The sequence below is a fragment of the Mustela lutreola genome, chromosome 4, assembly GCF_030435805.1.
Source record: "Mustela lutreola isolate mMusLut2 chromosome 4, mMusLut2.pri, whole genome shotgun sequence".
In the NCBI taxonomy this organism is placed as follows: domain Eukaryota; kingdom Metazoa; phylum Chordata; class Mammalia; order Carnivora; family Mustelidae; genus Mustela; species Mustela lutreola.
Window position 1 is genome coordinate 82,133,139 of NC_081293.1, and position 21,889 is coordinate 82,155,027.

The following is a 21,889-nucleotide window of genomic DNA, read 5'->3' on the forward strand; positions in this document are numbered from 1 at the left end:
CCAGGTCAGGCTCAGAGTTTCACTTGCCTGGAGGGTTGTCTGTGTAGATATAATGGTTACACTGGTGACCCTAACATTTTAAGAGGCACAGTCCTATCAGGTAACAATCTCCACATATGGCTCTTCTCACCAACTAATTATACTTTTGAAGTAGTCATTACTGGTTGATCATCCTGAGGGATTCTTGTAACTGCCAGAAAGGTTTAGAAATGGTGATGTTTCAGGACACCTGGGTGGCTAAGTTGGTTGAGCATCTGCCTTCAGTTCAGGTCATAATCTTGGGGTTCTGGGATCCAATACCTGCTTGTCCCCCAGCCCCTCCCCCCACCAGGTCACACAGCTCAGTGCTCCCCCCTTCCCTCAAATAAATAAATAGGATCTTTAAAAAAAAAAAAAAAAGGAATTAATACCCAATAAAAGATGATTGGTAGAGAAAAAAAAATTTTTTTAAGTAGTGATGTGTCTAAAGCCATGTAAAGCCTGAGATCGAGTGCACCAGAATCCTCTGGGGTGGTTGTTAAAAATGCAGCCTTGGGGATTAAAACCAGACCAGCTGAATTAGAATAGGGTCAGGTTCTGTCAGTCTGCATTTTAAATAAATACCTCGAATGTTATTTCTGCTTGCTAAATTTTAAGACCCACTAGTTGAAGATTAACAGTGAGAGAGAGAGAGAGAGATACATTTACTGTTGTTGTTTGTTTTGTTTTTTTCCTGAGTAGATTCTGAGTAGCTGGTTTGGCAAAGGGTACATTATCTTAGGCTGTTCACTCTGGTAAGATGAGTCATATTCAATTTAGGGTGTTTCTCAGGCTTTGAGGAAGGGTGGAGTGCTCTTTTCCACTGGAATTTAAACACAATCGAGCAAGGACTGAGATCTCAGGTGTAGAAATAAGATGGAACTCTTTTCATCAAATATACTCCATTGTATCTAAATATATGTTGTGGTTTTTAAAAAATATGGATATGTGTTCATAGGTGGTATTAAAATAGAAGTTCTTGGGGTATCTGGGTGGCTCAGTGGGTTAAGTCTCTAACTTTGGCTCAGGTCATGATCCCAGGGTCCTGGGATCGAGCCCCACATTAGGCTCTCTGCTCAGCAGGGAGCCTGCTTCCTCCTCTCTCTCTCTTTGCCTGCCTCTCTGTCTACTTGTGATCTCTATCTGTCAAATAAATAAATAAAATCTTTAAGAAAAAAAAATTGAAGTTCTTATCTCAAATATAAGCAGTCCTCAACAATTTTTTGTTTCTTGATTATATTGTATTATTGGAGCTATGATAAGCAGACCATATTTTGTGCATGTTTGTATTGCTATATTTAAGGACTACCTTTCTGAGCAAGTATATCACATATATTATTGATATGAGGAACACAATGTCAAGAAAGTGAGACAAAGTAGTCTAGAACTGCTGCCTGTGTGCCTAATAATTCAGTTATGGATATTCATAAAAATAGGCATAAAATCATTCTGTTCATTGATTAGAAGGCATTCTATATAGATCTAGAAATAAGTAAGTTTTAAAAAGCATGTATAATACAATTGATAGCATTTTGCAATTTCAAAATATTAATTTTTAAGAGAATTAAATAAAATTATCAACCGTGCAGTTCTTTAGAATTGTAGAAATTTTTATGGTAGGCAGCCCACAGTCTGGTCTGTCTCCAGTTCCTTCGCTGGTCATTCACTAGTTCATTAAATTTATTAAGTGCCTTAATTGTTTCAGGCACTGTACTAGGTGCTAGAGATAAAGGGATGAGTAAACAGGGCAAGATATTGCCTTCATGGAACTTCTATCTTTGTGAAAATCCGTAAGATCTCTAGTCCCAAGGGGTTTTTGTTTTTTGTTTTTTGTTTTTTTGGTAAGATTTTATTTATTTGACAAAGATCACAAGTAGGCACAGAGGTGGGCAGAGAGTGGGGGTGGGAAGCAGGCTCCCCACTGAGCAGAGAGCCAGATGAAGGGCTCAATCCCAGGACCCTGAGATCATGACCTGAGCCGAAGGCAGAGGCTTAACCCACTGAGCCACCCAGATGCCCCATCCCAAGGGGTTCTAATGAGGCTTCCCTTAAATTAGTGTCAAGAACAGACACTTACGACTCTTAATCTCACAAAACAAACTGAGGGTTGCTGGGGGGAGGGGGTTTGGGAGAAGGGGGTGGGATTATGGACATTGGGGAGGGTATGTGCTTTGGTGAGTGCTGTGAAGTGTGTAAACCTGGTGATTCACAGACTTGTACCCCTGGGGATAAAAATATATGTTTATAAAAAATAAAAAATTAAATAAAAAAAAAGGACTGTAGGTATAGATGATGTGAAAAAAAAAAAATGACACTTCAACCCCTGTAAGTGGTTAAATAGCAAGTTAATTATACAATTATTTTGAAGAAATTAAAAATGACTTAAATACAAACTTAAAGGGCAAGCCCACAACATTGTTATTTTATAGTTTCTAAAATTCAAACGCTTAATAAATTTTTTGTTTTGTTATAGCTGAAATGTAACTAGAAATACATATATATTTAACTGAGTATGTGAGAAAATTAAATTAAACTGGCTTAAACAAAACAAAACAAAACAAAAGAACAGACACTTACCTTTTAAACTTAGGGCTAAGATTGAATTGTTCTCAAAAAAATATTGAGTGTTTTCTAGAAAAATTAGTCTGCTGATACTGATTTTGGCCACTAGATGGCAGACATCTGCATTTGTGTGTCCAGTGAATGGGTCAAACCTTGAAAAATTAAAATGAGGTTCAAAATGAGCCACTAGCCATGAGAAAAGGTTGTTAGTTCCACATGAGTGAGAGGTAGGGGTTGCTGTTATATTCCATAGATTTCATGCTTTAAATATGACCATTCTTTTCTCCCTGGCATTTAGTTTGTCTTTTGTTTTTTGTTTTGGCATTTAGTTTTGGTTTTTTTTTTTTTTTTAAGATATTTATTTGACAGAGAGAGATCACAAGTAGGCAGAGAGGCAGCAGAGAGAGGGAGAAGCAGGCTTTCTGCTGAGCAGAGAGTCCGATGTGGGGCTCGATCCTAGGACCCTGAGATCATGACCTGAGCCGAAGGCAGAGGCTTTAACCCACTGAGCCACCCAGATGCCCTGGCATTTAGTTTTTAATGTGACTCCCTGCTCTGTTTCCTTTTAAACATAGGACAACCTGTTTTTGGAACCCTCTTTGAAAGTCACATATATTGCTGACGTTATGATGTAAGATATTGCCTTACAGTATCTTTTATTTATAATACCTTATAATATCTACATTATAAGATATGAGATATGATAAGAGATAGAATAGAAATTCTCTGCCATACTTTGACCAGTGTTCTCTTTATATAAATTTAAAAAAGAAGTTAAAATAGACTTCGCGAGTTGAGATCTAGAGGAACACACGTGGTGTATCTAGGGAAAGTGCTACTATTCCAGATGTGTGAAAAACAAAGTTTTTTGTTTTGTTTTGTTTTTGTTTTTGTTTTTGTGGTGACAGAAAAAACAAAGATGCTAGAAACCCAGCCTGTACTTCGTTTCATCTACTGTTGGTTGCAGGAATCCAAAGAAAATGAAACATGAACAGAAGTTATATTGGGCAACTCTTATGTGTAAACCAAGTTTAACATTACCATTACAGAGTGGAAAGCTGGCTCAGATCCTGCTAATGAAGATCCCACCTATCTATCCTCTTTTCAGCACAGAAGTAATCAGGCAGAGCCTGAAATTCAGCATGTCTTTTAGAAGACTGAGGGTGGCATCTTGTGTGTTTTCCAGGTCCAAACCAGACCAACCTATAAAGAAGGAGTACTCACCGACTCTTCAGAATTGAGAAATCTCACACCAACTGTAGATGCTGTCTTCGACTTTCTAAGCAGCTTGGACATGTTTGTTTTAGGGCAGCTAGGTCCAGAAGGGCCTATATAAATTGCTGCAAGTCTTGCCCCTAGATAGTGTTTATAATGTACAAAAATGTTAATTTGTAAAATAGAGTTATTGGAGGCAAGTTGTTCTTGGGATTCAAAGGGTAGAGAAGCCAGATCTTTTTGGAGGGATTCCAGGAACTTCTTAGTTGCAGGCATTTCACTGGAGAGATACTTTAAAGGACCAGTAAGATTTAAAGAGCTGGAGATGCAAAGCAAGCTGGGCAGGCAAAACTTACTTGACATGGGGAGACTCTGCTGTTTTTTGTCTATACAGGAACATTCCACCTTGGAGTCTTTGCATGAACTCTTCTGTCTCGAACACTCCCTAGAAATCAGTACAGCTTGCTTCTTCACTTACTTTAGGTCTTCCTTCCGGGTCACCTGACCAGGCATGCCTTGACACCCTCATCTGAAATGTCATGCACTCTCTTCCATTATTCACCCTCTCAATCTGCCGTCTTTCTCTTCATAGCATTTATCACCACCTGACATCTTGTGTATTACCTTTTCACTTATTGTCGCCTTATAATCACTGCAGCATGAGCTGTCTGAAACCAAGAAGTCGATCCTTTTTTAAAAGATTTTATTTATTTATTTGAGAGACAGAGTGAGTGAGAAAGGGAGCATGAGTGGGGGAAGGGGCAGAGGGAGAGGGAGAAGCAGACTCCCTGCTGAGCAGGGTGCTCGACGTGGGATTTGATCCCAGGATTCCAGGATCATGACCTGGGCTGAAGGCAGATGCTTAACTGGCTGAGGCACCCAGGTGGCCCAGATCTTTTTTTTTCTTTTTAATCTTTAAATCTCTGGTTCCTAGAACACTATCTGGCCCACAGTAGGCTCACAACAAACACTAACTGAATAAATGAATTCAGTGCCGCTTTTGTGTTTCTTGTTACAGAAGCAAAACCCGACAAACCCACCACATGTTGTTCTTTGGACCATGACCTTCTCTTTTGTACACTCATATTAAAATCATCACTGGTAGCATTACTTACAGTGAACTACAGGATTCCAGAGTGGAAAAAACAATGAAACAAACTAGCACATTCACTCACATTTACTTTGAGTCTGCCTAGCCTCTTTTCCAGTAATGCTATTTTCCTCTATTTTCCTATTACAACTCTGTGAGGGAAGTAACTCGCTACCTTCTAATTTTTAAAAATCCTATTTTCATAAATGCTCATTTACTTAATGATAAATGAGCATATGCATTTAAAAGGAAGTCAGGAAGTTTCTTAGGTTATAAAATGGAAGGGGATGATGAAAATGGAGTTTTCTGAATTTGTACATTACACTAAGAATCGAGAGTGAGTACCTATTATGTGTCCACGATACAAAAATGTGACAGATGATCAAGTGTATGTTGGCCTGGGACGCTCTTGAAATGTCACAAGATCCTTAATTTTCTACATCACTTGGCTAATATGATTTCCAATGATTTGGTTATTTGGAGGCTCTTGAAAATATATTAAGTATTATACTTTATTAGGTTTCTCACAACAAAATCTAGGTCTCAAAACATTGCTAAACATACTTGAAGAGAATGTATTCTATTTTTTTCATCCCTCAGTTAGTTTTCAGCAGTCGCTCGTGCCACGGCGCTGATCCAGGCTGGGGAAAGAGTGTCAGAGAAAGAAGACAGGGTCTCGCCCTCGTGGAGCTTGAGGCTTAAGTGGATCAACTAATTTTTCTTCTATTGAGAAGTAGCTTTAACAAATATTATAGTAAGTAATCTGGTTTGAAGGGTGCTGATCCATGGGCATAGTTAGGGGAAGACCAACGTTCCTAATACTGTACATTTTGCTCTGATGATGTTTGGATAGAAGGCATTTGCTAGAGACGCTGTTTCTCTGGATACTGCAGATCCAAATGCACGCACACATTCTAGTGTAGGAGCTGTCTCAGCGGCGCCAAGAACTCGGTGGGGCCTGAATTTTCCCATTTCTCAGGTCTTGAAACCAGACATGTAGAAGAAAGACTTTGTCTAGCTTCTGAATCCAAGTGGAAAACAGTGTTTGTACAAGTGTGGCTTCGAAGCAGGTGTTTGGAATGTTAGGAAGATATTTTACTGGGATCACATCGAAGTCATTGTCCGGTAGATTTTTAAGTTGTCACGAGCTTGACTTACTGATCTCTAAAAGGCAGTGAGATGCATGGGATTGGTATTAAGAAGTTCACGGAGAACAAAAGAATATCTTTTGTTAAAACAGGCTCATTGGTCTAGGTACTAGAGCAGTTCTGCTTTGAGGTTATTTACGGCTCTCACGTTTAATTTTATTTATTTATTTGTTCATTTATTTATTTTTGGAGATTTTATTTATTCATGAGAAACAGAGGGGGGGGCAGAGGGAGAAGCAGGCTCCCCACTGATCAGGAAGCCTGATATGGGAACCGATCCTAGGACCCTGGGATCATGACCTAGGCTGAAGGCAGCCGATTAACCATCTGAGCCACCCAGGCACCCCGCTCTAATACTTTAAAGACTGTTTTGGTGTGTGTTATTAGGTGGCTGATATTAACCTTGTCTATGTTTTTTTAACCACAAAATTCTCTTGTGCTCCCAGAATTGTAAGGTCCTTCTCAATTTTCACCAATTTCCATTCCAAAGTTCTCCAGCCTTTCTTTTTCTGTTAATTTTCTTTGAATTCAGTGTTTCTCATCTGGATTTTCCTCATTATCACCCTCCTAAGGAGCCATTTCAGTGTTTGTTTTTTGGTCCTAATTGCTTGTTTGTTTGTTTTGGTCCTAATATTCTATCTAATCCATGAAAATTTAATAGCATATACTTGCTGTTAATCTGTTTTTAAAATGTGGCCATTTAGCGAGTTGGAAATCAATGCAATCTCCACGACTTTTATTTGCTCTGTAAGAACCCATTTTTACCCCCTAGGGGGTAATCTCACCCACACAGAGTGTGTACCTTCATCATTTACCAGGACAGTCTCTAGAAGGTGGAATTGATTCTGTGTCCCCTCACACTTCACTGTGCCTTAAGTCCCCTTTGTCGTTGCCCAAAAGTTTGGTACCATTGATGTGATTCCTTCGTGTAAGCAGTCAGCATCCCTCCTCCACCATCTCTTGGTTGGAATCTTCTGATTCTCCAGGACTGGTTCTACTCTAGACTAGTCTCATCTGCTCTCTGTCAAGAAGGATTTCCAGTAAAACGTCTCCCACACTCTTGCCCCTTAATACTGGGTTTCTAAGCAGTCAAGAAGTCCAATATGTTTTTCTGAGGCAAAATAAGAAAATCCAAGTACGATTTCTTTGATCTTCCAGCTTCTTGCTGTCTTGTTTGTCAGCCCTGTGGCTGTGGGTGTACTTAAACTGGCTTTGTTCTGACTGGCAAATCTGCCTGTTCTCAACACCAAAGTACAGTAGAGATAAAGGACAGCCTAGATAGAGCCGCTGTTTTGTTTTTTTATACGATTTACACAGTTGTTGCATTCCTGTGTCATCAAAGAGTTTTGAAGTTTTCTTAATACATCAGTCGTTTAGAGAATCACATGGCTCCCAAGACTGTGATTAAATCAGAGCGGTTGTCAGCACCCTGTGCCTCCCAGCTTCCCACTCTGGAGAGGCAAGCATTTTCCACTCTTTACGCCAGTTTTTTCTTCCCCCCTGTTATTTACTTCCAATTTATTTCTAAACACCATGCTTAGACTTCTGTGTCTTGCTTTTGGGCTCTTAGAATCTACTTTCCACTATAGAAAATCTCCTTCCTTATACACCCAAGACAATCACATTAAAATTTTGGTCATATTAGTACTCGATATTAACGTGTTTTGACTGTAAATTTTACTCACGACTAAACCATTTAGTGAATGACAATATTTTCATTTTTTGTATTTTTTTTTGTTTTCTTATAATCAATACTTGTCTCATGTTCTCCTTTCTTTTCTTTTCCCTTCTTTTCCTTTCCTTCCTTTCGCCCCTTCCCTCTCCTCCCCGCTCCCCTCCCCCCTCCCCTCCCCTCCCCTCCCCCCCTCCCCTCCCCTCCCCTCCCCCCTCCCCTCCCCTCCCCCCCTCCCCTCCCCTCCCCTCCCCTCCCCTGTCCTCTTCCATCTTCTCAGGAGTCTTCCAGAACCCGTTGCCCTCTAGACCTACCACTTACCTGCACTCTTTGGGATTCCCTCACTATCCTCCTCCCTGCGCTGTCCCTTGTCCTCGGAATGCCACCGTTTTGTCAGCTGTAGCATGAGAAGGATAATTACTGTACTCGTTTCTTCTGGTTATCAAGAAGATTGAATGACTGTATGTGTAAGCATTTAGTGGACTTTTCACGTCATTACCCCCCAAAAGACAATAGCTGCTATTTTTGCTGTTATATATATTGTTTTATTGTTACTTTTCTATTATCATCGTACCTGTCTCATCGCCTAGTTTCTATGAGATGATATGATTAGAGTAGGAGATGACAGGGGAATAGGTTAAGGGCCTTGCAGAGTGCTTGTATAATCATAATTATTACAGTTATTAAGGATCTGTCACCCTGTAGACGTCTTCCAAGGGTAAATCAGACCAGATTCTCTCTGGAGGAGAGAGAGGTGCTTCTTTTCAGTCTGGCTGAGGGTGGCTGGTTGGCCATTGCTGGTCTTACCTCCCTGTTCTCTGGCTTTCCTAAGAAAGGTCCATTTTCTGTAAAGGTTAGAACTGAACCATAATCTGAATTGAAATCAAATGGTGTTGTCTTCTTATAGTTTCCTACATTTTTGTGAACTTCAGTCCACATGCTTTAACATTAGGATGAACGAAACAGTACAACCTAAAAGCACAAATGGCCGTGTCAAATAGAGAACTCACTCGTACAGGCTGTTTAATTAATTTGTTCAATGGAGAGACTCAAAATCGAGTGGATTTAGAAGTTGCTTTGCAGGTAGGGTGGTTTTGGGGTGTGGAGGGTACCCACACACACACATACACATACACACAGACACACACACGCTTCTTTTAAAAAGTAAACACCAGCTTGTTTTCTGTCGTGATGATTTCCATTGCAAACGTTTGCTTTGGTGGTTTTAAAATCACATTAACGATATTGGAATTATATAAACCCAAGGCGGGGAAGTGTTTGTTGAAAAGAAATGAGGGTTCTTGACAAAGGGAATTTGAGTTTAAGACTTGCCTAAGACCTCGTCCTTTGTGAAACTTCCTGGGGTCGTTGGGTGAGTCGCTGGCAAACAGGTGTGTGTCTGCAGCTGACAAGCCAAATGTGTCTGAGTGAGTGTTGGGGCCCAGCCCGCCTCATCACTGCTCTGCTCTTTGTTCCATCTAATCCTTGGCTTCTTTGCGACTCACAAGTAATTCTGTATCGAGCACACTTGCTGTGGTGACAGCTGAGTCCTTGTCTTTGACATACATCGAAAGAAGAATTCCACAATGAGTCACACAAGTGGCTTACTTTTTTTTAAAAGGTATTCATCCCTTTCCTCACTTAGATTGTAACAAACCTAAGCAGTTTTTCATATTCACGTGGGTTGCATCTACCAACGGCAACTGTTTACAACAGTTTGATGTTATTTGGATACACTTTCCAAGTTGCCCCTGTTATGGGACATTCAGCAAACCTCAGCCTCAACCTTATGGTTTGCTCCAAAGCAGGTAGGAAAAAAAACCTGGAACAGGACAAATTCATTTAGATCACATAGCATATTTTTTAGGAAAATGGGCAAGCATAAATAGCAGGCCTAATTTCGTGTATTTTCTTAAATTCAGCTCAGCTGAGAACAAGGAGGCTTATTTCAATATATAGAGTAGAAATTGAATAGGCTGTATATGACTATAGGGTAGAATTGAATAGAAAATTTTATTTTATGATCAGTTTCTTGGGAGCTTCTGCCTTTGTGGAACAAAGGGCTAGTAGTAGAAATGCCAGTAGGTATAGGAATGACCCTTCCACTACAGAATGACTCACTGGCAATAATATATATATATTTATATTTATATTTATATTTATATTTATATTTATATAATGTTTACCAAAAAATGCATGTGCTTGTACTGTGTTAGAACAGTGTTAAGTATTTCTTTTGTAATACCTCATTTATCCTTAAAACCATACTACAGAGCAGGCATCCTCTCTGATTACCCACCTTAAGGAAATAAAATAATCCTTCATATGATTTTATGTCTTCACCGATCATAGGTTGGTTTTTGTTACATGATAGTTTAGTTTTGACTAAGTTTTAGTTTAGACTAAGATTTATCTGTTCCTGTCACTCATTTTCCCCTGAAGTTTAAGTTCAAACAAGTGACGATATGCTGTCAGGGTAGGACATAACCACTGACATGTGTAGGAAAGGAAAGGAATTTCCCCTTCCACAAAATAGAAATGTTCTCTGTAGAAGAATATTGTTGTTGTCTGGGGTGGGGAATAGAACCTCTGATGGACATTTCATTCACTTTCTTTGAATCTTATTGTTTTAATAAATGGTCAGGAATGGGAACTAGAATGAATTGTATTTGTATCTTCTTTCTAATAAAATACATCCATCTGTACTAATGACTATGAGGCATCAGAAGCAGTTGTGAACTATGTGTTCTTTTTGCTGCCAATTAATATTTTCCTTTTTTTCAGAAGATGATTTCAGGGATTTCTAATTTGTACGTCAAGACAGTGGTGGTGGGGGGAGTTTGAAATAAAGATGTGTAAGATCTAACAAGGACTATGCCCTTACCTTTCAGACTCATTGCAGGTTGGTAGGTGAGTAGACCTTCTGGAAGGGTTTATATATACTCTTCATCCTCTCCCAGGGATATGGTTTGGCAGCCCAGCTTACTGCTATTTAATAAGCTGCTTTAACTCTCTCATCAGATAGGAGGATGTGTAGTTGGGGAACAGGAGGGGCTAGGTCACACCACTGCTGATGTAGAAGGAGGAGGGAGAAACCATTAGGAAAGAAAGTGGTTGCTGAAATTGTTTTGCAATTCATGGAGCAAGAGCAAGCACAAGGGAATAAGCTTATAACATTATGGGAATTCGGGGGTTCATTTGTAGGATGAAAAAAAGATCTGTGAGAACAGAATCCTACGGTACCAGAGGCTGCCTAATAACAGACTGACTAGGTGATTTTGCAATCACCCAACCATCTGTTTCTGAATTTGGGGAAAGAAGATGCATGTGAACTTTTCATCATCTTTCTAAGATGCAAAGAAAACAATTTCAGCTGTGAATATGTGTTGCTCACACATGCTGTTTTCAAAAGAAAAAATGTGTGAATGGAGAAAATTTTAAGATGTGAAATTCATAGACTTCATGATAGAATAAAGAATTTAGTCTAGTATATTTTAGAACAAGTGGTCTGCGCTTCTGGGTAAACTTTAAGTTTGTTCCATTTGGTTCTTTGAAGAAAAGAGAAAGAAGACTGCTCCAAACTCAGTTTTTCAAAATATTGCTATAGAAGCTGATGAAAGGTTAACTTTTTAATGAACAATAAATTAAAAGCTCATGGTGGTACGCCTGGTTGGCTCAGTGGGTTAAAGCCTCTGCCTTCGGCTCAGGTCATGATCTCAGGGTCCTGGGATCGAGCCCTGCATCAGGCTCTCTGCTCAGCGGGGAGCCTGCTTTTTCCTCTCTCTCTGCCTGCCTCTCTGCCTACTTGTGATCTCTGTCTGTCAAATAAATTAAAAAAAAAAATCTCATGGTGGTATGGCTATTATCCTTTATACTCATAAATTATGTTTTAAACTAATATATGAAATATAAAATTAAGTTTTAATTATTTTTTGCTTTTTCATAATTTTACACATATATATGCATAGTTCTTTAAGCTTAAAGGCAGCTATTTTAGATATTCCTAATATTTTGACGTTGACAGGACATACTAATTTTGAGTTCTATAAATGTCCCTTTCGACTAAAGACCATCTGAAGAAATATCACAAGTTTTCACCCCTAGACAGATGAATGCAATGAAGAAAATAAACAATTGGGTCATGAATTTTGTTGTAACTATTTGAGAGCAGATAGCCAGTTGTAACAGATTTGTTTTTCCTTTTCGACATTTTTTTATTTACCATCATCAAACATTTGCTTCTCAGTTAAAAATTTATATAAGATAGGATGCTAGTACATCTTAATAAATAAAGCAGACTAAGTAGCAGATTTTTTGGACTATAACGCCTGCTCTTTTAACAAAATGTTTTCATAAACGTTTCCTTAAGCATATGGACATTTAGGCATTGAACCAGTGGTGCTAAACTCCGATTGCTTACGTCAGGGCGGTAGTGGGTCAAGTGCATTTGCAAACGTACCCCCCCCCCCCCGGAAGGGAATCTACTCTGGACAAATAGATGTCTCGCTCCCCTCTGCAGACCACACACTGCTGGCTCTGAACCTGTCTTTGCAACAAGACGAAGTTTACCCTCTGTTGCCAGATCTGTTACATGTGTAAGAGATGCTTGAAGTTTCTTAACATTACTCTTACTGATGTTTAGATGTGGCTTTATATATTTTTTTATTAAAAAAGTTTCATGAGCCAATGAAAGATGTTTGTGGATCAGGTCTAGCTAGTGGGCAGACATCTCGTGATGTTTGTATCAAATATTTGTGTGGGGGCCATACTAGTACATGCCAGTGTTCTGTTACTTGAATTTTAACCTGCGTCTTAGAAGCATTTGTGATTTTGAGTCCATTAATTCGTGCATTAGGGAGACATTTGTAGGTTTTTTAGGATTTTATTTATTTGAGAAAGAAAGAGCATGAGAGAGAGAGAGAGAGAGAGCACCAAGCATGGGGTGGGAGGTGAGGGTGGGAAGGAACAGAGTGGGAGGGAGAAGCGGACTCCTTGCTGAAACCAGGCTGGATCCCAGGACCCTGGGATGGCGACCTGAGCTGAAGGCAGACACTTAACTGAGTCACCCAGGTGCCCCGACATTTGTGTATGTGGTTTTCTTTTAATGGTTATGTTTTTCGTTTATTGAAAACCTTGAAAGATTTTAATTATTAAAAATAACATATTTCAGGGGCGCCTGGGTGACTCAGTGGGTAAAGCCTCTGCCTTTGGCTCAGGTCATGATCCCAGGGTCCTGGGAACAAGCCCCGCATCAGGCTCTCTGCTCAGTGCAGAGCCTGCTTCTCTCTCTCTCTCTGCCTGCCTCTCTGCCTACTTGTGTTCTCTGTCAAATAAATAAATAAAATATTTTTTAAAAAATAACATATTTCAAAAATCCATTTGCTTTTGATGAAGGAGCTGACGTTCCTATGTATTTTTCCTCCTCCTCTGAATGTCTCTTAGGGAGAAATCATGTTGATATTGGCATTGAAGTAGGACAAAGTATAGTGCTTGAGAGGGAAGGTAACATCCGTGATAATCCGTCATTTGATGGTTGGTTTCCTCACTGCTATTTCATGGGATATGGTTAGTGACTTTGTTCTTTAATGAGATGGGAGCTCATTGGAGGGAAAGAACACACCCAGTGTGGGCTCAGCATGAACATGTCTTTGAAATAGACCTTGAAGGATCTATAGGATTTCTATAGCAGAAATGATGTTTATAGAGCGTATGCTGGGATGTGTGGTAGCCACATTTGGGGTGGAGGCTGGTTGCATGGCCCATTTTGTCTGAAGCTTAGGATAAAAGCAGGAAGGAAGGAAGGGAAAGACAAGACACAGCCATGTTCTAGTCTAAGGGTCCTGATTACTGCTGATCTCTATATGGTATACATCTCTCTGACTCGTCATGGTTTTGAAGGCACATACATCTGTTCTTTCTTTCTTTAATTCATTGTGTTGCCTCAATGAATTTGTGGATTTGACTTGATCTGACTTTAGATATCCAGCTCTCAAGAGAGTTCTTGTAAATACTTACTAGAGTCAAACAAATTTTAGTCCTGTGAGCTCCCACCCAACCTTTCCATATGGATTAACTTTTTTTTGGAAGAGTAAGAATGGAAGTGTTATGCTTTTTGTATCTTTGACCATGTGGAGATATAATGTGCCTTGACATATGGATTGTTCTTTAAGTTATAACAACATGTACAATTGGATTTAGGATCTAATGTTAGGAAATCACAAGGGAAAAATTTTATAAGACTGTTAAGTTTTATCTCTCTGCTTGAAGGATGTTTGAAGGACGATAGTTAAAAGGACCAGATCATATATGATGAAAGCTTTTGGATGTGAGGAGTCCTTTTATTAAATTCCAGAATTTAATAAAAGGAAATGTTAACAATGTTCACATATAACCATCAGAATGCAAATGGGGAGCAATTTATTGTATTAAAAGATCAGAAATAAGATAACTTCAGCCTTTCACTCTAGATTACGTCATTTGTCATGGTGTTGCTGTACAGCACTTGATCGAGGGGAACTTGAACAAGTTCAGCTCGTATGGGGTGAGTGTAAAGCAGCTGAATTTGTGTCTTTCTCCCACTGCCTCTTCCTGTCATCTCAGTGGGGCTGAGCATTCCCCTACCCCTGTATGGAAGTTAACAGCCCTGTGACTTTCTGGTCCTCCTGTCATACCCCAGACTCGATTTAGTAATTAGACTGTATACTCCACCCAATGGTCGGCATTCTAACATGGGGTAAGAGTGAATCATTCCTTTGCTGGCTCAGGCTTCTTGAGGAGCAAAGTTGGTAGGCAAAAGAGGGGAGTATGAAGGCTTCTCATTTTTGGAGACGTGAGAGCTCTCACATAGCCCCTTGGTTCAGGGGTTCTTCATCATTGCTCCAGAGCACTCTGCGTGTTTACCTCTAACACTTACCTCACTTTATTGTAACTAAGTGCTTCCCCTCCTTAATGAGGATATAATATTTCCAACATCCTTGCTTTCCATACACCTTGTAGAGTAGACACCATCAGGAATACACCTGGGTGTCTACGGCCATACCACCCTGAATGCGCCCGATCTCGTCTGATCTCGGAAGCTAAGCAGGGTTGGGCCTGGTTAGTACTTGGATGGGAGACACCTGGGTATCAGGAGACACATGCCAAAGGATAGGATCAGACTCCTAACTGGGGTTCCTAAAGGTCTTGTGAAGCTTTAAAGAAGTAGGGGTGTTCTGAATCTACCTGGGAGATGTTGATTCCATGGATACTTAAAGTTTCACAGGGGATTCTGATTTATAGCGGAGTTGAAATCCAATGGAGCTGGATATTTATTAAGTTTTTGTAAATTTAATAGCGTCGACACACTTTAATTAAGGAACATTTAAATTTTAGTCTAAAAATGAGTTTCATAATAAGAAATCTTAATGATGTTTTTTCCTCGCTCTGAGTAAAATTATTAAAAACACTCTCTATCTTTTGAGACTGGTAAATAGGTATTGATTTCAGTATAAATCTCCTGGGACGACTCTGTTAGCTTTCCCAGTTATTTTATTTAGTTAGTAAGTTTCATACAAATGGTCAAAGTTTAAATGTAAGAAAATTATTTTTTAAGAAAGAAAAAAAATGACTGTTTTATAAGCCTCCTGTGATGTTAAAACATTGAAGCACCAGAGCTCCGTCGTGCAGATTGTTTTCGCTTCTCCTAGTTGACCTATAGATCTGGTGGCCATTTAATAACTTTAATTTATGACAAGCTTTTCTGCTTTTTAAAAAGAATTCACGTTTTTAATGGGGAAAATGGCAAAAGAGTCAATAGAGAGTGCATAAAACCTCTGTAAAATATGCTAGGTAGAGTTGGATCTTTTCAAAGGAAATGAATAAGAATGCATTCCAATTCATTGATTTTTTTTTTTAAAGATGCACCAGCTTTCTATAATAATTCAACAAATGTTTATTAAGTATCTATAACACATCCTGTATGTTTCGTTATCATAAAAGAGCAAAACTGTGCTATATGTTTAGAATGCTTGTTAAGAAGAATTCCCCCTTGGTGCCTGGCTGGCTCAGTCAGCAGGGCATGTGCCTCTTGATCTCTGGGTCATGAGTTCGAGCCCCATGTTGGGTCTGGAGCCTAGTTAATTTAAAAAAAGAAAAGAAAAAAGAAGAATTCTTGGAAACATTGTGCCATTAGTGACAATTAGTATTCTCATATGCCCATTTTATTTTCTGATTTCTTTATATAAAATGCCACCTTGTTTTTAGCCTTTTATTTGGGGGGTACTGAACATTTATTAAAGTGACTTGAGGTGTTATCAACCTGCATTTAATTATATAAGCTACTGTTTTGCTTATTAATATCTATCATTTAAGTATTTGTTAAATCCAAAACTCCCCTTTAAGATGCTCAGCAAATTTAAAAAAATCCCATTTATGCATTGTTTTCCCATATATTCACGTATGTACGACTTGCTCTTTATAAAGAGAATTTCTTTGCTCTCCAAATATATAAACTGGTCATTCTTGATTTGACCTCCAAAACATAGTTCAGGAAATATGAAGTTCTCTTACCCTTTTATTGAGAAATTCCAATCATCTGTGTGAAATTTATCCTGTGGAATGCGTCACCTCTAATGTGGTCTTCCTCTGTCCATTTCTCTATATTAGGCTAGTTTTTCAGTCTCTGGTTTTCGTTGTCACACCACACCATACTGACGCCAGATTTTTTATTGGACTAACGAATGCACTTAAATTTTTTATCATGTGAAGAATGAACATTATAATTTATATTCCACTGTGGAATGCGCATAATACAATAATTGTAAGGCACATAGATGTAATTATCCTCTGTAGCTAACTTGTCTCCATTGTTAAATTATAACACAGATAACACTCATGGAGATGAAGGTACAGTGACACCTTAGCCAAGACGGTATAAATAAAGCCAAAGCTGCTTACCAATCATGGTCAAAAGGAGGGAGTTTACCTTTCTTTTATATTTTACAAAATGTTTTCCTTTGATGCAAAAATAAGGGGCCATCTCTAGGTCCATAAGGAAGCTTTGGGATTTCAGAATTTGGACAGAGACTGCATTTTTCCTATAGTGGACTTCCACTGAAGTTTGAGACTTTTACCGTGTTCAGTAACTTCATTCTTCTAGACCCTCCAAACCCTGAGAAAGTGACTTTGCGCTGTGCGAAGTCAGTAAATCATCTTTTGCTTTATTTCATCATTGTTGCTGTTTGCTGTGTTCCTTTGCTTCTTCAGAACCATCATTGGAAGAGTGTGGATTACAATTGTGTTATGCCAAGCTTCGCATACTTATTTTTAAAGGACAATCTAAAAAAATATATATAAATAAATAAATAAATAAGTAAGTAAAAAGCAGAAGACAGTCTCAGCATTGAGAAGGCAAAGGTTTTGTAATGACAAGTTGTTGATGAAATCCTTTGACAAGAATATAGACCATGTAACACATGAAGGCAGTGATCACATAAAATAAGGCATTATGGGAGTTTTGCAACTAAGAGAATGGCTCTCAAGATCAGAAGGTGTGCGTGCCCCGCCAGTTTGATTTCCACACAGTCGCCTAAATTTTGTTTGGTTCTTGGTCTTCTTAGCTGTGAAACAGAGGTAGCCTGTCCATCTCGAAGGGCTGGAGCCAGGGTAAAATGAGCCAAAGTGTGTTAGACTCACCTGCAGGGCACCTGTACCTGCAGAAATCTTGGGAAATTGATTGAAATTCCACCTTATTTCTTCCTCAGCATTTCTTCATCTTTTTAGGACATGTGTCAAAAAAAAATACATGTACAGCAGGTGTGCGATGTTGATCCTCATATTTTTGCATTTAAAAGAAAATCTTATGCAATCAAGAAGTTAAAACTCTCGTGGTGATGATAACTTGTTTATGGAACATTTTGACTGGAATAGAAGCTCCTTACCACGTATGCTCAAAGACCACCTGGATTCCGTTTCTCCAAAAGTATGCATTAACCACTTAGCCTGTGTGGGGGGCAGCATCGTGGAGGAGGATAGAGAGCGGGAATGAAGACGAAAGACAATCTCGGATCATAGCAGTATCGGAGCAGTATTTGGGAATCCAAGACCCTCAGTGAAATTATTTAACAATTAATCAGTATATACTTGAGTGAGATGTTATTGTAAAACTGTGTTACAAAAGTGTAGAGTCAGAAAAGTTTATGAAGTAGGATTAAATTGAAGAATTTATAAAAAAAAAGGTTCGATCAGAATGACTGGTACTGTGTAGAAGCCCAATGAAGAGTAGGTTTAAAAGTCACATATATTATTGTGATTTTTTTTCCTCCTCTAAGAAATGGAAAAACATTTAAGAAGAAAGCTTTAAAACTTCAGGCCAAATGCCTCTTCCGTTGTGAAGCTGCATTGAATATCCAGATGCTGTTAACCTGTTTCTCTACGAGGCATCCATAGATTTCAGCCCTATCTATATTGGTGTTCCTTCCACATAATATGGCAGTTGCTGGTGTAGCCTTCTGGGTAGACCAGGTGTTCCTAGGGGAGTTGAGAGGATCTTATGTAACCGTGTAGTTCATGTCCTTATAACCCAGGACCTGGAACATAAGAATTCGCTCATGACTGTTTGTTGACTTAAATAATGGTTTTTGAGGTGGGCATGGATGAAAATTTAGATTTGTGTCCATGGCAGGACATGGGGTGGGGCACGGGTGAAGTATCTTCAGGAATGGGAACAATCTTTAAAGATGTGGAGATTGAAATGAGCATGTCATTTCATTCATTCATTCAATGAACACCTATTAAACAGCTATTTGGTGCCAAGCACTTGAGTAAAAACAGAGATATCCTCTCCCTCTGGAACGTACAGGCTAGTGGGAGAGATCAGCATTAATCAAACAGTCATGACAGTAAGTACACATTTGTAGCTGTGATAAATTCCACAAAGGAGAGGTACATGGAGCTCTAAGACAGCGTCTGACCTAGTCGCAGAGGACAGAGTGTTATGTGCAATGCGGTGACAAGAGGAGGGGGAAGGATTCTTACCACATAGAACGGTGTTGCAGACACAACGTGATGCTTTGAAAGAAGGCTGTGGGGCCAGTCCAAGAGAATGAGGTGGAGGGTGGTGGGTGTTAGCCTGCAGAAGGCAGTGGGGACCAGGCCATTTAGTGCTCTAGAGGACACTTTATAGAGGTCTGACTTTCTTGTAAGAACAGTCCAAACCATTGAGAAGTCTTAAGTCTTACATGAGCAGTGAAGGGGTGGCAGAAATCAGAATCAGACTTTCATTGTGGCATCTTGAAGAGTTGACTCTGGCTGCGGCATGGGTGATGCAGGGGGACACGGCCAGAGTGGATTCTGGGTGAGGATCTGGGAGGCTGTTTGCAGTCCCTCGGAGGCTTGGACAGGAGTGCTAATGATGGAGACAGAGTAGTAGGATTATGGGACGAAGAAGGGTTGGTAACCTCACTACAAGTGATTTAGGAGTAACAAGAATTAAGGTTGAATTGTTTCTATTGGCACAGGAGCTGAAAGATGCAACCTTAAGGGGTCAAACCCAAATCAGATGACCTTTCACATCTCTGCCTTTATCTTTACTTCATTCCCTCAATCATTTCTTCAGCAAGTGATTGACTTATTCATTCACTCACTCAGTACTTACAGTGTGCCTACCATGTGTCCACACAAAACCTAGTATCCTTGCTAACCTCAGTCTCCCCTTCCTCTGTCTCTCAACGTGTTGTAATTTTTCTTACCAAAGTACAGCTCCAACCTATTTTCCCAAGACCACTTTGTGGGTCTTCCCAGTTGGAAATAGCAGCCTTCAGTCACCTTTCCACCAGGTAGAAATGTCACAGCTCTAAAGCAGCAAGGCATTCTGCTTGATCAGTAGTAGGGACAAAGACCTTCTTTTTTGGTTCCTCCCACTGTTCCCACTGGAGCAGAGACCCACAAACTATAGGCACATGGTAAATGCTTATTGGAGTAAGTTAAAATAAATTGAAGAAAACAAAGGGGTGAACTTTTCCATAGAACAAAACTAAATGATCCCCAAATGATGATCAGATTCCATTGATGTCCCTACCTTTATTTGTTATTTTTATTATTTTCCTGGAAAATGACTATTAATTTGTATTTTTTTTTTCATGTTGAGTCTTAAAACACTCCATTCTTTGTAATTGTGTTCTTTCAGAAATCCCTGCTGAGTTGGGTAATCTGACCTACCCTCTGACAAACGTGGCTTTCAGTGTTATGCCGGACCAGCGTGTTCCAGCTTTCCAGCTCAGGAAAGCCTGATGCGCCCTCTCCTATCCAGTGATGTTGCTTTGGTAGCTTTAAATTGGCAATGATGACAGTATTTCCACCACAGAAACTGCCAAGTGCTACAAATCAGAGCTTTGGCCTCTCCCTCAGAAAGCTGGCAGTTAGTTACTTTCTAGCACACCACTGCTTTGAATATGAAAACAAACAAAAAAATTAAGATTAGTGGATTACATTAATTCCTAAGCGTGTGTGTGTGTGTGTGTGTGTGTGCATATGCACACACACACACACACACACACACACACATATACACAGAGGTTGAGGTGGTTTGGAACTGTTTGTAAGACCCATGGGAAAAAGTGAAAATTCTCTTATTGATATCTTATTTTACACCTTACTCACTCATTCAAGAAATGCTCTTACTGGCGACAATAGCAAGCAATTGTCTTTTTCTGCAAACTGATCACAGCCACTTGGTGGGAGATAACAGGGATGCCTGCACAGCATAATGAAGATGGACTTTGGACTGAAGTAGAAGCCATGCAGATAGAAAGGAAGGGGGCTTAAGACCTATGTAGGAGAGGGGTGCCTGGGTGGCTCAGTGGGTTAAGCCTCTGCCTTCAGCTCAAGTCATGATCTCAGGGTCCTGGGAGATCGAGCCCCACATCAGGCTCTCTGCTCAGCAGGGAGCCTTCTTCTCTCTCTCTCTCTCTCTCTCTCTGTCTCTCTGCCGGCCTCTCTGCCTACTGGTGATCTCTCTGTCAAATAAAACAAAATCTTAAAAAAAAAAGACCTATGTAGGAGAGAAAACTGAAAGTACTTGATAACAGGCCAGAGAGAGTGAGGACTGGAAGATAATTTCCAGTTTTCTAGATTATGCAGGTGGGTAGACAATCATCGGTCTACAAAATGAAAATTATGGACTGAGAAATGGGTAGGGAGATGATGGGGCAGGCAGATGTCAGTGAAGAGGTTGGGTTTAATTTATGCTCTGTTAATCTGATGTTATTTTACACTACCTAGATGTTATTTTAGAATACTTAGAATACCTAGAATACCTTGGAAAGAGATTGGGTGGTGGTAATTTAAAATCACTACCCCCTATGGCAGTCATCAAAGCTGAGAGAGAACAAGATGGAGTATTAGTCAAGATCCCAGCAGGAAGCAGGTGTCATACTCAAATGGAGTAATCAAGGAGCATTTGATGATAAGAGGGTTCATATATGGGCAGGTTAAGGAAACCAACTGGGTTGATAAAACATGCTGTGACTAGCAACAGCAGAGAGCCATTATCACTCTTAGGTGTGGAGAGGCAAAGGGAAGGAACACAGAATGTGGACAAGCAGAAGTGAAATCTGTCGATGTGGCTATAGGAGAGAGTTGCCTAATAGTACTTGTAGAGAAACTCGGCCACTGCCACAAGTCGCCGGGCAGGAAAATAGGCTGGGGAGATACACACCTCCCTCCACTCCCACCATCTGAAAATTGGCCTCCCATTGGCCAAATTCACAGTGAAACCAAAGGCCAGGGAAATGCTTGGAGAGTCCACAGAGGTCGTCTTCCTTGGGCACAGAGCAGGGTAGGGAAAAGTGCACAGTGGGACTGTGGACTTGCACTGGCAAGCAGAAATCCTCTGAAGAGGCTGAGACAGGACAGAAGCTTGAGAAACACCAACACTAAAGGGGCAGGTAGAAGGAGCCTGAGAAACTGCATCCAGAAAGGACTAGATGAAAACCAGGAGAGGATGGTTTTGTTCAAAGGAAGGAGAACGTCATAAGAAAGAGGGGACGATCCATGCTGTCATATACAGGAGAAAAATCTAAGAACAAAAGGCCAAAGCATGCCCAGGAAATTAGTCCTTGAGGGTCCTTGATCACTGGATTTGTTTCACAGTGTAACGTGTCCAAATAAGCTTATGAAATTGGTGGTGGCCACAGGAACAGATTTGTA

General features: G+C 39.8%; 1 protein-coding gene and 1 pseudogene across 3 annotated transcripts in view; both read left to right on the forward strand.

Moving 5' to 3' along the window:
• Positions 1-21,889, forward strand: part of CHRM3 (cholinergic receptor muscarinic 3) — a 502,304-nt gene that overhangs the window by 12,202 nt on the left and 468,213 nt on the right. The gene's annotated exons all lie outside the window — the stretch shown is intronic.
• LOC131830827 (5S ribosomal RNA) lies at positions 14,731-14,846 on the forward strand (annotated as a pseudogene).